Source organism: Pteropus alecto, unplaced genomic scaffold (assembly GCF_000325575.1).
Source record: "Pteropus alecto unplaced genomic scaffold, ASM32557v1 scaffold68, whole genome shotgun sequence".
NCBI classification, from domain to species: Eukaryota; Metazoa; Chordata; class Mammalia; order Chiroptera; family Pteropodidae; genus Pteropus; species Pteropus alecto.
The window spans coordinates 7570043-7582604 of NW_006441386.1; the positions used below are offsets into that span (position 1 = coordinate 7570043).

At 49.4% G+C, this 12562-nt stretch overlaps 1 long non-coding RNA gene across 1 annotated transcript; it reads right to left on the bottom strand.

The window, feature by feature from the left end:
• Positions 1-11184: 11184 nt before the first annotated feature.
• LOC112485213 lies at positions 11185-12426 on the bottom strand. Its single transcript, XR_003048372.1, has 2 exons — positions 12355-12426; positions 11185-11771 (listed from the first exon to the last, which is right to left on the bottom strand). It is a non-coding gene; the product is annotated as an uncharacterized LOC112485213 (long non-coding RNA).
• Positions 12427-12562: the final 136 nt, after the last annotated feature.

A 12562-nucleotide genomic window follows, 5' to 3' on the forward strand; every position in this document is an offset into this window, starting at 1 on the left:
GAGTGTTGGAGAATTCAGTTCATATATCATTCTTTAGTTCCTGTGAGTTGCAGTGTAAAGACTTTACCTATTTTCCTTTGATGTGGATATACTGTGAAGAAGAGTATATAGTGTGAAAAGGAAGAATACGTAGCAGGAAAGGCCTGCTGGCAATTCCCAGCCTTCATCCATAGGTTCTCCATAGTTTTATCCATAGGGGATGAATAATTTTGTTTTGAGTAGGGTGGCACTTGAAAGACTGTTTTTCCTGTTTTCCCTTCATGGTGTGGGGAAATGGGTTGTTAGTGATCCCAGCAGAAATCTTCCTTTGCAGGTTTCCTCTGGTGGCCTGGCTGCAGGGCTGATTAGCATACTGCAGTCTCTGAATACAGCTTGATTTAACATTTAGTCCTCTCGGCCTTCTCCCTACATTACTCACACCCAGCTCAAATGTCCCCTTCTCCTTGTGGCCAACTGTAAGTTATTTTTCCTTATGAATCTCAAGGGCCCCAAGAATATGTCTTGGCTGCCCACAAAGCTGGCTCTCTGTTCATCCCTGGAGGGGTGACAGGACTGAAAAGAGACAGGTAATGTTGCAGGAAACGACACCCAATGGAGGAATTCAGACGCTTGGACAACCTGGTTAGAGGAAGGAGAATTTAATGCCAGCGGAGAGTGTGGGGCATTCAACAGACCCAAAGCACGATCTCCCCTTGGTTAGATTTCTTACAGCTTATATACCCTCGCAGTGTCCATGCAAGGGGCCCGTGATTCCTTTGTCTGAGTGGGGAGGGGCAGCTTCAGGTGGGGGACTGCAGGAGAGGAATTTCCAGACCCTTGGTGTTATCAGCACCTTTATTAGAATCTTGAACAAAAAGACGGCACTCCTAGGCATACAGGCAGGGAGCAGCATTCATTGATATCTGCGGCTTAGGGGATTTCTTATCCAAAGGCTGAGCTCTCGCTGTAACACAGCAAACAGTTCCACAGTCTTGACATTCCTATACAGCTACAGAGATAGGGAAGGAGCTGGAGAATCCTTGAGGTCGGGGATGCAGCTGTGGAAAACATGCTAACTGAAGAGCATAGGGCAGAATGGGGTTAGAGAGAGAGCAGTTTTAACCAGCTGAGTTGGTTATTTCTGCAGGCCCTTTCCTTTGCATCTATTTTTACTTTCAGATGCCTCCTTTCCTCTCTCAGTAAGGAGAAGCAGAAACAGATCCCCCCCCCACCACCACCATCAGCTACTCCTGGTCACTCCAACCTGACCCAGGAAAGGCTGGCTGGAAAATTACTGCTTGGCTATCGCCCATGGGAACATAACATTCTAACAATAAGCTTTCTGCTTCTGTACCCCACTTGCACACCCGACCTGTGGATTGACAGGTAGTGAATAGGAGAAAATTAGACCTTTGTGTTTAAGACAGAATGAGGAATGGGATTTAAAAACCCTGTACCTCTACATTTCAGGGCTGCTTAATTTGGGGTCTGCGTACCCCTGGCAGACCCAGCTGGCTGAATAAAGAGTGTGTTTCCTATAACTCACTGATTTCTGGTGGTCTGTGTGTCTATCGGGGGCTGGTGGCTACAACAAGGCCACACACAGAAGGCACGGTGACTCTGTGCAGCACTTGCTGGACACCAGGAACTGGCCTGAACAATTCACAAATGTGAATCCCAAAATTTTGGGGGCAATCCATGGTTAGCCTCATTTTACAGATGAAGAAACAGGCATGGTAAGTGCCGCCAGGGTAGGCAACCCAACTCGGGGAGTCAGAACTTGGCTGGAGGGGCAGGGCTGGAGTGGAGGGGGCTGCAGGGCCCTTGATGAAAAGGCAGGGTTGCCCAGTTCTCTCAGCCCTGCCCCTGATCTGGGCAGCAGCCCCAGGTGGTCCCCTTACCTTCCCCCACTTCCTCCCCAAGCTTCCTCAGCGGAGGATGAGCAGGGTGTTTCCACTCCTTTCTGGAAGGTTCAGAAGGTTAATGAGGGCAAAGCACGTAACTCCATTCAGTGGGATGAACTTCTGGGAAGAGAGGAACCTGGGTCTGGGCTGAGGGCCAAGGGTGGGGTGGACGACGGCACCTATGGTCACGGCACCTAACTGCCCGCTGCTCCAGGGCCATGGCTTGGCCTCTCTGACTGGCCACTGGCCCCAGAGAAGTTTCTGAGAATGTCACAGACATGGAACAGAGGCCTCCTCGGCCTTGACAGGGTAGGAGACCCCTTCTCTTCCCACCATGGGCCTGCTCCAGCCTGAGCTGTTTGGGGTGGGGCAGCTGACGACAGGGCCTTGGTTGCCCCCAACTGGCCTGCCTTGAGACTAAGGCTCAGTGGTCCAGAGTGAAAGGAAGAAGAGATTCTGAATCCCACTTGGACCCTCGAGGGATACCAGGCCCGTGCTCAAGCAGAGACCAGACCTTGAGCCTATATCTTCAGGCTCCATCCCCAAGGTGGGGACATTTGTCTCTGGGGGACCATTCTCTCCCGCCCCACCTTTCCGTGAGTCCCTGGCTACTGGCTGCCTGTTATACTCCCCAGGCTTCAAGCTAGGCACTAGGGGCAGAAACAGCTTGACCACAGTCCCTGTCCTATGGGGAGAGGGTCTCTCAGACAGAGTAGACAGTCTTGAAGTGCCATGAGAGGAGCTCTCAGCCTGCAGGAATAAAGTCGTGTGTCCCCTTAGGGAACAAGGCTCTCTCTTTTCTGACCAACCCCGTGGGCCCTTCGGCTGTGAGATGGGGGCTCTGGGCCCACAGGGGTGGCAGGAGCGAGGTCAGGATGGCTGCCCTGCTCTGCCAAACAAGGCGGAAGAATCTGGAGTCTCCAGTGGTAGGCCGCTGGAGGGAGGCGGAGGAGACACCTGGTGGGTCCACTGCGGGGATGGAGGGGATGAGTGTGAAATGCCCAGGAGAATAAGAACTGACCTGCTTAGGACTCACTGTTCTTATGTCCACCCAAGTTCTGCTCATGAGTATTTCCCCGAGAGAAATGAGTGCTCGTGTCCACCGGAAGACATATACGAGGATGTTCGTAGCAGCCTTGTTAATAACAGCCTCAAACTGGACACTACTGATGTCCACCCAGGGGTAAAGGGATAAGCAAACTAGAGAGGACACTGCATCCACACTGTAGAATGCATTCAGCAATAAAGAAGAATGGATGTTGATGCATGCAGCAACCTGGGGACTGTCCTGGCCATTATTGTGCTGAAGAGAAGGCTGCACAGAGGAATGCACAGGCGTACCTTGCTTTATTGTGCTTCGCGGATATTGCGTTTTTTATAAACCAAAGGTTTGTGGTAACCCTACATCACGTCTATCGGCGCCATTTTTCCAACAGGCTCCGATGATGGGTAGCATTTTTCAGCAATAAAGTATTTTTGAATTAAGATATGTGCATTTTTTAGACATATTGCTATTGCAAACTTAACAGACCACAGTGTAGGGTAAACATAACTTTTATTTTCACTAGGAAGCCCAAAAATTCACATGACTCACTTTATAGTGATATCCGCCTTATTATGGTCTCCTGGAACCGAATCCAGTCTCTCTGAGGTATGCCTGCATGCTGTACCATTCCATCTATATAGAGATCAAAAGCAGCTAAGACTAACTGGTGGTGATCAAGTGGGGAGAGAGTTTATCCCTGAGGGTAGACTGGGGCACTAGTAAGCCAGCTGGGGACTGGACGCATTCTATATCTTGATTTAGGTGATGGTTACCCACATGTATGCATGTGTGAAAATTCAACAAGCTGTTCATTTAAGAATTGTATGTTCTACTGAAAATAAAGGAGTCCATGTTTATTCAGCAACCATCTGTGGAGCACTCACTGTACGCCCCCGTGGCCACAGTAATGAACAGAGACCCCAGTCTCCAAGGATCTGGGAGTATGGGGAGCTGTCTGCCTGGCCTCCTTGCACTGCCCACACCATCAGCTGGCAGTCCCCTACTCAGGCACAGGCCAGAGAGATACAGGTGAGGAAGAGACTGTGGGGTCTAGCAGGGGAGGAAGGGGACAGTCATACAGAAGGTCTCAGGCAGAGCAGAAGCAGAAATTCTAGGAGGGACAGTGGGAGTCCTGCTGTGGGTGGTTAGGGCAGGGAGACCCCAGTGATCTGAGAGCTAGGGGGCACCTGGAGGCACCAACGGTGCACCAGGACCTGTGGAAGGTGAGGAGCGGGTGCCAGCAAGGGAAGCCCTGCCTAGAAGTGCTATTGGGTATGAAGGGTGTGCCAGAGCTCTCTGAGCAGGAGCTGGCTGAGGACTGGGGGTGCCTCTATTTCCTGTCTCCACCCCACCCTCCTACCCATCCCCATGGCTCCAAACTTCACTCCAAGGCTCCTGGTTCCCATCAGCCCAGCCAGGGGTCTGGACTGAGCTGGAGTAGAGAGGCCGTGGCGCCAGAAGCCACGACAGGTTTATGTTCCAGCTGCAGCTGCACTGGCCCCACACCAAGTCCCCTGTCTGGCACATATAACATCCTTCTCCCCTTGGAGGCAGGAGAGGCCTGGCCAGAGCCCTGGAGGCCAGGGTATTCTTGGAATCACGTTGCTTCCCCAGCCCTGGGCCATTTCTGCTCAGGGGGTGCCCTGAGAGCTGTGTCTGCCCCTTTGCCTCCACTTCCCAGCCCCAATCGTACTCCTTCCAAGTCCAGCTTGGTGCCTCCTTTTCCAGGAAGCCTACTCGGAGCATCGTTATCCTCCATGGGAAGAGTGGGCACTTGGTTGCTCCTAAAGGCTGTAGTGGAGATCTGGACCTAGCCTTTAGCTTGCAGGTGACACCCAGGACGCCTCAGTTTTCCCACTTTGGGAAGGGTCAGTTTTCATCAACAGGGGCTGGGTCTGAGGGGGTTAAGTGATTGCAGCTCTGGGGAGGCCTCAGAGAAAGGGACCCCTGAGCTCCCTCCTGGTGCCATGCTCTGTACTGTTGGGATCCTCATGCCCACAGGGTACCTGAGGGACATTTATCACCAGCCCTGTGCCTGCCTCTGCCTGGTTTGGCTTCTGCCCAAGACCACTTGGCCACCTCAGGGATACCCAGAGGGACCTGAAACCTGTTCTCACTCCATCCACCTACGAGGGGTCTCTGGAGATAACTGGTGGGGGGGCAACATTCCCCTTCCATCTGCCCCCACCTCAGTCCTGGGTCTCAGAGCAGTCTCTTCTGTCTCTGCGTTTTCTCTTTCTGACCCTCTCTCCAACAGTTTCTCTCTCTGTGTTTCTCTCTGAGTAGGGTCTTTCTTTCTGTCTTCCTGGGGAGTTTGGGGGCCATGCTAAGAGTGAACGTCTTTGTCAAATTGACTTTGCAGCTTTTTTCTATAAAGCGGACATGACACCAGCATTTAGTCCAGAGTTGCGGTAAGGATCCAGGGTGATGAGGCTCAGCCCATGAGCCCCCAAGGCTTGGTCTGTGATTTTCCCATCCATGAAGGGAATGATGAAAATAGCCCCTGGCTCCTATAAGGACTGAGAGGACGTCCCCAAAGTGTTCAGTACGTGAAGGTGCCTCTTGAGGTCTGGTGACATCTCCATGCTCTATTCACAGCTACTCTGTGGGTGCGGCCATCATTGCCCCACTTTATAAATTAGGCAAAGGCAGCCCAGAGAGGCTCAGTTACTTGCCCACAGTCACACAGTGGAGTCAGGATTTGAACTCAACAGTCTGTCTCCAGGGATCACACTCTTCACTGTGGGCAGAGACAGATCACACTCTTTTAAAGTTGTATTTAATGCTATTTATATAAACGAGATGGATGGGGGTTTCGAGATTGTGGGGCACGGAGAAGCTGAAGACAGAGCCCAGTCTGGCCTGTGAATGCCTCTGGGCCTACCCTCTCCAGGCTTCTGACAACTGGTGAGTCCAGACTTCTTGGCACACTGCTGTCACTTGGCCCCAGAGCCTTCCAGGGCTCCCTGTGGCTTTGGGTTTAGTTCAGACTCCTGTGCCCAGCATTTGCAGGTCCATAGCTGGGCCCCTCTGACCTTTGTGTAGGGGCTGCCCTCGCCGTCCTCAAAACCTCCTCCCAGCTCCCTCCCTATTCCCTGCTCCTTCCACTGATCTACTTTCTCCAGCTTTCTCTCCTATATACAGAAATGCTTTCAGATGCTTCATTCTCCCTGAGGTCCTGTCTCCTCCTGGAAGTCCTCTCTTGGGGCCTTAGCAGGACAAACACTGACAGCCACTGTCTGATGGGGGAGCATGGAAGCATGAGGCCTTTCCTCTGAGCAGGGACAATTTCCCCAGGAGGCTTCATCCACCTCGTTAAAATCCTTGAGGTTGGGAGAAGCATTGGTTCCAAACAATTAAAACCAAAATCCTTAAAAACAGTAAATTTTTACTTAAATATCTTCTAAATGTAACACCACGTCAGCTTCATCCATTGTTAAATTTAGTATTTTAAAGCGTGTCACTGTGTGTGGAAACAATTTGTAGGTCACATTTTCTCACTTCAGAAGAATCCCCAAGCTCCCATGAATGCATGATATTTGTAGAGAAAGCAGGGCCAGCAGCAAATCAAACCAGTTATGTGTACCCAACCAGCTTCAAAAGCTAAATTATAAAATTCTTTTCAAATAATTTTACAGCCAAAATATATATATCTACAGTTGGGACATATCCGCATTTTTTCTTGTGGTAAAAAGCACAATATAAAATTTACCATCTTAACTATGTTTAAGCGTACAGTCCAGCAGTGTTATCTATATGCACATTGTTGTACAACCGATCTTCAAAACTTTTTCATCTTGCAAACCTGAAACCCCATACCCATTAAATAACAATTCTCCGTTCTACTTCTCTCAGGCTAGAACCCTGGCGACCACCATTCTACTTTTTATTTTTAAGAGTTTGACTACTCTAGATATCACATATAAGTGGAATCAGGCAGCATATGTCTTCTTGTGAATGGCTTATCTCACCTGGCATGATGTCCTCAAGATTCATTCATGTTGAAGCATGTGACAGGATTTCCTTCTTTTTTGAAGGCTGAGTAGTATTCTATTGCGTATGTGTGTGTGTGTATCGCACTTTCTTTATCCATCCTACCTCTTGGCTATGGCGAAAATGCTACAACGAACATGACTGTGCAAATATCTCTTGAAGACCCTGTTTTCAATTCTTTTGGATATACACTCAGAAATGGGATTAATAATTCTATTTTTAATCTTTTGAGGAATCTGATGTGGGTACATTTTTATCTCTTTATTTCCAGTTTTACCAATATATAATTGACACATAACATTGCATTAGTTTTAGGTGTACAACATAATGATTTGATACATGTATATATTATGAAATGATTACCGCAAGTTTAGTTAATCTCCACCACCTCACAGTTACAATTTTTTTCTTGTGATGAGAACTTTTCATATTATGAAATGATTACCGCAAGTTTAGTTAATTTCCACCACCTCACGGTTACAATTTTTTTCTTGTGATGAGAACTTTTAAGACCTATTCTCTTAGCAACTTTCAAATATACAACACAGTATTGTTAACCGTAGTCGCCATGCTGTACTTCACATCCCCAGGACTTGTTTATAACTGGAAGTTTGTACCTTTTGACCACCTTCACCCATTTCATCCCCCTCCCCCGACACTGGGTGCATTAAACGTTTATCAGGATGTGGAGTGAAGCCCTTTCTTACATAGGTCCAATAAATAGTGCGATGGGCAAGGCATGCAGTGCACAAGCTCAGGAGTTCCTGAAGTAGACTTTTATTTTTCTATCATTCAGTGTAATTGTGATTGAATCCTCATTTCTCATCTCAGACAATTTGGCATCTGACTCCCTTCCTGGGGTAGCACCCAGAGAACTCACCCTTATCTAAGGCTCTTTCCTAGAATCTGGCAGAGGAAGGGTGGGTAGCTGGTCCTTCCCAAGCTCCTCTGATCCTCAAAGACCCAGATGCTGCACCTCAAACACTCTTTTCTTTCAGAGTTACTAATCTGCTGTGAAGTTCAAAGGCATGCACGGAAACTCAAGAACTGCATCCTGTTCTGTATCAGGGAGCATTATGATTTTCATGAGTCCTAGCACTTTTGACTGGCATGGATAAAGACATTAAATTTATATTTTACAACTACTTTGATATAAAGGTGAACACGATCCAGGATGAATTCACTGTTACATAGTCATTACTATTATATTCATTTTCTCTTCTGATTCTAAAAGAAATAAAAACATTTGTGTGGGTCCCTAAAAATACTGTATGGGCAGGGATCCTCCATTCAGCTGACCAGAGGAAGTTCAGGGTGGGAAGGAGACCCATATGCTACACTTTAAAACGTCAACTCACTGCATTTCCAGCACCCAAGTCCACTTGGCCATATCATTCCTCTGTTTAAGTCTAGCACAAGAAAACATCTAAGCTCTTCCCCGGCAGTTAAGGTCCTTCATTGGCTGATTCCTATCTGCTTTTCCAGTCTCATGTACCATAAGCTTTCTATACCTCCCTCTTGGTTGTTTCCAGAACACCCAGCCTTCACCACACCTGCACACCTTTACTTAGGCTGCTTCTACCTCGTCCACGTCATTTGTACCTCCACATCCTTCCAGATTGAGCTCAAATGTCGCTTCCACTTTGAAGACCCCAGGCCCCATCCCTCCTTTATTCATCCCACATTCATTTCTCTGCTATAGCACTTAGCCACCCTGCTACCTCCATCTCCTCCCTTCGACTGCAAACCCCTTGAGGGCAGGGACCACGGCAGGTTTTTTCTTTGGGTCCCCAGTGCCCAGCACAGGGTCTAGCACACAGAAGGTACTCAATTAATGAGGAATACGTAAACATATGACTGAGTGAATGAATGAATGAATGAGGGGATAGAAAATGAGAGCAATGGTCTGCTTAGTAAAGGGTTTCCCTCTGTAGCTCCCCAACAAATAGAGGGTCTGGGCCAATAGTGGAACCAGAACTAAGCTCCCCTCCCAACCCTGCCCTCTGACTCACCCTCTCCCCAGAGGCTGGTTTCTGGGAATGGCTGGAAGCTTGGCTCGGTTCCCTGGCTGAATCCTGTGTTGACTGTGTTCTGCCCCAGGAGTCCCCATGCTCAAAAGCTGTGCTCCCAAGCCACAGGGCCAGGGGTGGGCAGTGCAGAGGGAGGGCCTCACATGTCAGCAGGGATGAAGTTGGGGACAGCAGCCTGAGACTGACTGGCAGCTCCCACGGAAACTCCTTCCTTCTTTCTGAAGCGGAATACACTGTAGGATTCTGGGCACATCACAGTAATCTCACGGAGATGAAAGTGACAGCACCTACCTCACAGGTTGTCATGAGAACCAAATGAGAAAACTATGGGGGTATCTAGAGTCCAGGTGGCATCTAGTGGGCACTAAATAGATGTCATCTGGGGTGTTACATGGATAAATTCAAGACCCTGCAGTGTATACTGTCGCTCTGGTATACCCAGCACCTGACCACCTCTACTCAACCCAGGGCCCTCCCCCTCCCCCACCCAATCTTCTGAGGTAGGTCGTTCCCGCACAGGTACTGACAATGCTGTCGCTGGTCTTTCCAGCTTTGTGGTGATGGTGATGGGGGTGCAGTAGTCCAGCAGTTGTAGAGGCACCACCTGGCCCCCAGTATTGGCATGAGATGAGGGGTTTGTGGCCAGGGCTGACAGGGAGGTGTATGCCCCAAGCCACTTCTGGCATGTGATTTGGGGCTTTGTTCCTAGCTGAATGTGGCCTTTGGATTTTGTTCTCCGGCCCTCCCAGAGAATCTGTGACACACTCAATAGGCTTCTAATGGAACCCTTTCTGTTTAAATTAGTTGGAGCTAGTTTCTGTTGTTTAGAACAAGGATTCTCTAACCCCTAGGGCATGGACTGGTACTGGTCCATGGCCTCTTAGGAACTGGGCCTCACAGTTGGCAGGCTAGCTAGTGAATTTCAGCTGTATTTGAGGCCGTTCCCCAGTGCTAGCATCACTGCCTCAGCTCCACCTCAGATCATCAGGCGTTAGATTCTCATAGGAGCACAGGTCTCTGATGTCAAAAATGTTGGGGACTGCTGGTTTAGAACCTAAAACCAGGGTTGTGTGGCCCAACAAAGCTAAGAGGATGTGAGTGGCATCGTTAAAAGTCTAGTGTCCAGAAGAAGTTAGAATTTGATCTGTTCCTGTCTGTTCTGTGCAGCACAGAGCACAGTAGAGAGGCCCAGCTCCCACTCTCAGTCTGGAAGCTACCATACTCCAGTAGGGCCCATTACAAAGTGAAGGCTCTCTAGGGAACAATGACCAGGTCAGTGTGGGGTCTAGAACTCATGGTGGGGGAGGGGAAGGGGACATGGAGTTTGATGTTGAGTAAGCTGAAGGCTCTGGGAAGAACAGCCATGGTTTAGGCCCCAAGGGCCACTCTGGAAGCTCAGTGGGGTGGGGATCCAGGAATAGTTTGAAGATGGTCAGAGATGCCTTTGGAGGAGGTAAGCTCCCTAGCACTGGGGGTGAGCAAGGACTATATCCTGAAATGGACAAAAGAAGACTAGCCTGGGCTCCCCTGGCTTGACCTTGGTGTGTGTCTCTAGGCTAGGTGAAGGGATTAGCCTGAAGCAATACTCAAAGACTAGACTTTCATCTCTCCCTGCCCACCACCCACCAACTAGGCTTAGTAGCAGCAGCCCACGGTGGAGGGAGTGAGCCCTCAATCTATGAAGAAGCTAATAATGCTTCTTTTTACTCACCAGGTAGCCTGGACAAACCTAGAGGTAGGGAGTGGAGGGGGTCATGCCTGAAGGACTACCAGGCAGGAGGATAAATCTCGGCAACCAAGGATGACTGAAAATGGCCCTGATAAACCACACACACACACACACACACACACACACACACACACACAAGCCCTAAGTACCCCGAGAATCCATTATTTTCCCATTGCTTAGATGATGATCACAGATTGGTGAAGACATTGGGGGATGTGGGAGAGCTGGCACACTCCTGTATGTGGGTGGCTGTGTACACTGGAACCACCACTGCAGCAGGAAATTTGGCAAATCCTGCAGAAATCCCCCCACACATGTCTTATGGTCCAGGGATTCCATTTCCTGGAATTTATCTTTGGCTGCACTCGCTCACATGCAAAATGATGTTTGAGTCCTGCTATTGTTTGCTAAAAGCAAATGCTGGCAACAACCTGCCCATCCACTAGCAGAGGACCCATCAAAAAGATGATGGTACATTCACACGACGAAAAACTGGACAAGTGGCAAAGAGCATGAAGGTACTTTATACAGATAGACATGTACAATTCTACAAGCTGAAATAAGTGAAATTGTAAATGTAACCAGTAAGCTACTATTTGTATATAAAAGAAAAAAAAATTATGTCTACTTATGCATTGTAGACAGTCTGTCTCCAGGAGGCACAAGAACCAGGAATAGTGGACGCCTCAGGGGAGAGAATTTGTGTGGTTGCGAAAGAGACTGACTTCATTTTTCATTGTAAACCTCCAATATCTTTTGAATTTGGAAAAGTGTGCATGTAGTGTATAAATAACAAAATAGGAAAATAGGAAAAGAAAATAATGTAACAGAAAATAGAAACTGTGCTAGCCCACCTCCATCCCAGTGTCTCCTGGGTACTTTTGGCAGGTGTCAGTGCTCCCTCTTTGCAGGTGATGAAATGGAACCAGCTCATTGAAGTTCAGAAAGCCTCCAAGCATCATTCAGTAAGGGAGTGGTAGAGTTGGTTCTGGGGCAGTTGTGCAGTTGTGCTTGGGGCAGTGCCCTCCTGGGAAGCCAGCTGCCCAGCGCCAGTTACTACTGTACCAGCCCCAGGGCTGTGACCGCTAGATCTGGAAGGGAATCAAGAAGGGGCAATTATGGAAACTCAGTTCTAGACAGTCTGAGAGAAGGATGGTACCCCAGTGGAAAGGTGGTGGTCATGGGTCATGGAGTCCTGCAGTACTAGGGAGGCCAAACCTGGCCCGGGCTGGGGCCAGTGGTGTGACCTCCAGTAAGTAATTTTTTCATATGTATGCCTGAGCATCTCCTCCAGGTTCTCACTGTGGGAGATATCGGAGGTGTAAATTAGGTGATAACAGAGAAACCCCCTCCTCCCAAGGATATTCACAAAAATAATCCAAGTCTTCCAAGATCGGGTTGCCCTTGCTCTTACTGCCTCTTTCTGGGTCCAGGCGGCTCTAACTCAAACACCCATAATGTTTGAAAATTCGTCTAATTTTTCATTCATTCAGCTTACACCAATGCAGGGCCTACCTCCCACGCGCCAGGCTCGGGTGGCCAAGGCGATCCTCCTTGCACGCCCCCCGCCCATGTGTCCTCTAACAGGCCCCCGCCTCCAAGCATATACTCGAGCCCACAGCCCCCACTCGCCGGGGTACTGGCACTCAGACCGCGCCCACCGCTCACACCTACCCGTAGCGCCGGCCACTTGGCACCCAGCGTCTCCACTCGCCTCAGGGGGTGCCTCTTGCCCCACCGCTCCCGCCCAGCATCAGAGCCTGGGAGCAGGCCCCGCCCCTACCCAGCCCCAGGCAGCCAATCAGCACGGCAGCCCGAGCCGGCCCCGCCTACCACAGGGAGCCCCAGCCAACGATTGGCCTACGCGGGAGCTGTGTCCCCC